Source organism: Echinops telfairi, unplaced genomic scaffold, assembly GCF_000313985.2.
Source record: "Echinops telfairi isolate 266 unplaced genomic scaffold, ASM31398v2 ScPeMD7_9;HRSCAF=40, whole genome shotgun sequence".
In the NCBI taxonomy this organism is placed as follows: Eukaryota; Metazoa; Chordata; class Mammalia; order Afrosoricida; family Tenrecidae; genus Echinops; species Echinops telfairi.
The window spans coordinates 53606633-53611495 of record NW_022103906.1 but is presented as its reverse complement, the minus strand read 5'-3'; the positions used below and the strand labels follow the sequence as shown (position 1 = coordinate 53611495).

The 4863-nt window shown below is 37.8% G+C and overlaps 1 long non-coding RNA gene across 1 annotated transcript in view; it reads right to left on the bottom strand.

The window, feature by feature from the left end:
* Positions 1 to 3735: 3735 nt before the first annotated feature.
* LOC123521298 overlaps positions 3736 to 4863 on the bottom strand; it is a 16775-nt gene continuing 15647 nt past the window's right edge. The window contains exon 3 of the long non-coding RNA XR_006679761.1: positions 3736 to 3790. This is a non-coding gene — a long non-coding RNA (uncharacterized LOC123521298). The remainder of the gene's footprint in view (positions 3791 to 4863) is intronic.

Here is a 4863-nt window from a genome sequence, read left to right as displayed (position 1 = left end):
ACATGGAAGTAATTAAAGCTAACATTACAAATCAATATGTGTGCAAATTGTTCACTAGAAAACTAATTTTCAATGTAATCTTTTACCCAAACCAAAATTGAAAGAATAGAATGATCCCCGTGTTCCTGGTTTCCCTTCTTTCTTCTTTTAGCTTCTGAGTTTTGTTACCTATTTTTCTCCAGTAACAAACAAAGCACTATCAAAGACAGTTGTCATTGCATTTTTTCTCATTCTTGGAGTTATCACCTATGTGGTAATTACATGATTTCATGTCAACTTGAAACAGAGTGAAGAGGTGGAGGTTAGCTTATCAGTCAGGTCACAGCCTGACGATGCCTCCTGGTGGGCATGGTCTTCTCATGAGGATTCTGGAACTTCCTCTCTTTCTCCCTGTAGATAGGCCACACACTCTCTCTGCTTCACTTCCAGTTGTTGGGACACCCGAGGAGCCTTGTAGAGCCCCAGGCCAGCACTGAGATGCTTCTACCACCACTGGATCCACCAGACTTTTCATCTGCCAGACTGTGATTTTCCTGCATTTCATACCATTGTGAGTGGAAGTTATTGACTAGAATCAGACATGTGGGCTATTATTAGACTTATGGACTTGATCTTCTCTGGGCTGGGATGTTTTCTCAATACACAATTGCTCTTTGATATAAAACTCTCTCTAATACACATGAGTGTCTCAGAATTTGTTTCTCTAGTCAACCAGGTCTAAACACAAACTGCATAGAATAGATGTGAGCTTCAGACAAAGCTTACTTGTATGTTGATGGGTCTAAATTCTATATTTGGCTCATTATCTGACCTCTTATCCGTTGGAATTTAGCCAGAACCCTGCCTTATTGCCTCCTGATTTTAGGAGTCATTAGCAAGCTGCCATCTTATTTGCTGACTTTAGTTTCATTCATCTATATAGCCCAAAGCCTGCCATCTGACATGCCTACTTTGGATTCATTTACTTCTGTAGCCAGAAGCACAGCATCTTACCTGACAAAATTAGATTTATTTGCTTGTACAGCCAGACATGCTTATCTCAGCTTAATCAATATCTACAGTTAAATGAATGAGTTAGGAGACACCTGTAGCCTAACACTGACACACTGACACTTGGAACTTGCCAGCATCAATATTGGTGTGAGTAATTTTCTTGAGTTATACATGTATATATGTATGTGTGTACGTATGTATGTGTATATATGTATGTATGCATGTGTGTATGTATCTATAGCTATCTATCATCTATCTCTCGTCTGAGTTTCACTGGTTTAATCTACCTTAGAGAATTCAACATAAGACAAGGCTTTTATGGCTCTACCATTTACTTTATGCTTTCCATGGAACAATCTATTCTTTGAAACGGTTCCTTATGCAGACCGAAATCTAACTTCTGTGCTCTTGCAGAACACAGAGTTGACTATGCAGAACATTGAACCATTAAAATGCTGTTATTAAAAACAACATATCAGCAAAAATAATGCTCAGTTATAAATATATGCAAACAGGAAATGGTAGGCAGTGGTTAGAAAAATAATAAGTTGCATTCACTCCAAAAGATTGAAAACACACACTCATGTGAAAGGCATATCCTCCTACTTGAGCAAAAAAGCATACTTCCAAATCCAGCTCTGCGTCTCACAACCTCAGCTTTTAGCCAGCACTCTTTTCCCAGGTGCATCCCCTCTTCAAAAGCCTCATATATATATGTTTTGGACATGGGCACTGAGTCATAATTTGCTGTGTAATTTTAGACTTTATTTTCAATATGGGAATGTTCAAGGGAGCTACTTGTGTGCAGTAGACTTTAAGAAAGTTCGAAAGGTTAAGTATAGAATCAAGGAACTTTAAGAGCTGTGGGACCTCTGAGCTGTCCCAAAGTATCTATTCATCACGAGCCTATCATTTAACCCCAGGGCTTCAATAAATATATTACATACAAAGTTTTTTTTCTAGCCTTGTCCTCCTAGGACCTCAAAAATCTGCAAAGTAATTCCAAGAAACACGCTCTCTTCTCTCAGGTCACCTACTTCCAGACTTTCATTTGTGTTCCTCCTTGCAGTGCAGAGATAATCGCTTCACAATTGGAAACCCTGAAAATGATTCTAAAACCCTTGCTTCTTTGGTCCAGCTCCTATCAGCTTCATAGGAACAGGTCAGACCTGACGTGCTGTGTGCATGTCAGCAATATTTCTAGTTCAGTTGGTTAACCCAGCTAGAGGAAATCTGAAAGAAAGTCAAATTGTTTTGGAAGCAAACAAATAGCTATAGCTGACCTTAGGTTTCCATTAAATTGTAGGACTTTTTGTTACTTATGCATTTCTGGCAAGATTTCATGGATATTTGGTGATTTCATTTATATTACAAGCATATATCATTAATAGTACCTTGCACAGGTAAGTACATCATATGACATTTAATTCTTTAGAATGAAAGTTTCCCTTCTCAGAGCACAGATTTCATTTGCTCAAACCTGAGTTACTTTTGTGTAGTGTTTCCCTTTCCCCTAGAATGATCCCTGAGTTCCTCCTAGTTTCTGTGAGTTTTCCAGTGTCTCAGACATGTATAAAAGGAAATATAGATACATATGTTTTTCTGGGTCCTCAGACTTATAACCGTAGCATTTTCTTGGAAAATATTTCCAGTTATTTATAAGTATAAAGCTACCTTGTTATTGTCTCTGTTTGGCTAATCTATGGTAAAATTGTAGTATTACTTTCATTGTAAATTACTCATCCCTCAATCCTATATAGAATGATCCAGATTCTTATTATAACAGAATCAAGCCAATTGCCAATGAGTTGCTTCAGACTCATGATGACCCTAAAGGACAGAGTGCAGGTGCTTGATGAGCCACGAGGACAGAATAGACCTTAGGTTTCTGAGGTTTTAAATCCTTCCGGATGGAGATTGCCTCTGCTTTCTCATACTGAGGGGCTGCTAGATTTGAACCACCGACTTTTTAGTGAGCATCCAAAGACTAAACACACCACATGACTAGTGCTCCTATAGTAGCATTAACTACAATGAAAAGACGCAATGGCGTCTCAGTCATCTAGCAGAATCTCTGCGGCATTTATGCCCAAACAAGAGATTCCTACTGGCAGAGCTTATTTTACCCTCAAATCAATGAATCAATTCTTGTGGATAACAATACTATTAAGAACTATTGAAATGTTAAAGTTTCCAATTTTTCTAGATATATACTTTTCAACCAGGAAACAAGAATTACTTGGATTCTATCTTCCAAAGTCTTGAGGGTCGAAAATAGCCCAGCTTTGTTGCCTTTAAAAATAGAGTCCTAACAATATCATGTGAGTTAGTTTAGAGCCTAAGCAAAGGGTTTTCAGTACATTATCGATCACAGTTACAAGGTGGCATGAACAATTTCCATTTGACTGAAGATTAAATTCACTCAGCTACACAGAGGAAGAAAAACCCGGAGATCTTTTTCCTGTACAGATTACATTACATCAATCATGATGAGGCAGTCTGCATGCTACAACATGGGGGCTACCATGAGTTGGAACTAACTTACAACAATAAGTGTGTTTGTGGGGAATAGGTGGTGTCACAATGAGTGAAGGATAGACGGTGGAAGCTGCTCTCGCACCGGCCTCGTAACAATAGTGGAGCCAGAGGAGGTCAGAGAGGTCCACCAGCACCGCTGTTTACTCCAGGTGACTAGGCAAAGTCAGTGTGTAAAAATCCAATGTGATACTTGGAATGACGTCAGTTATTTCTTCCTTTAACCATTATGTAAACAAAACTTCCTTTACTGGTGATGACCCTGGGAAGAAACAAACATAGAAGCTGCCATTTTGATTACATATTACTAAATTTCTTCATAGCGAGATCTATGTCCTTATTTGGATATATGGTAATGGCAGAATTTTTTCCTTCTAAATATAAATTGAATTCCATCATAAAAGTGCAACAATGAGAAAAAACTCATTATCAAATGCTATTTTCAAAATTCTTTTTTATACAAGATGCTTCCTATAAAATTATGATCAGTATAAAGAACACAGACATAACCTTGATATAGTCAATTGTAGGATGAGCTGTATTAAGTGCCAATGCAATTATAATTGCTTAGTGGGGGGAAAATCTAAAAGGAGAGCAGAGTGCACTAGGTTAAAAGATAGGTACAACCAAAAAAATATTTGCTAGCACAGGAAAACTGTCTCTGTATCAGATTAACCACTTCTGTTTCTTTAGTTTCTGATGTAGCTCTTACTTCTTACCTTCTTCACTTTCTAGCTCGTTGGACTAATAGATGACAAACAGAAGACAAAGAGAAGAGCAAGCATTGGTGAACACAGAACATTTTAGGGACGACTGACTTGAAAATACATGTACTGAGACATAGTCAATGTAATAACTTAGAAAGCTTGCATTCTCTTACAGTTGATTTGGTACTTTTTACCCTAAGTGATACATTGGGCACCAGATAGGCTCTATAGTTGACACTGTGTGATCAGCAGGCCATGAACGCTCCCACTAAAAGGAAAAGCTCAGTAAACGAATTACTACTTAATATATGCACTAAAATGGCTTGAAAGAGTTAATGTTGCTGCTCAAAATCCCGTTTTACCTTTGAAAATACCTGACTCACATGTAAACAAAACTAGATCCATTGTGAAAAAAATATGAGGCTCACAGCTTTCTGTTAGTCTAAGTGGGCACTTGTCATGATGTCTATATTCTAGAAGAGGGGCCGGGACACAACAGGAATTTTCTTCTTTTTTTTTGTTTTGTTTTTTTAAAACACTTTATTAGGGGCTCATACAACTGTTATCCCAATCCATACACACATCAATTGTGTAAAGCGCATTTGTACATCATTCTCAAAACATTTTC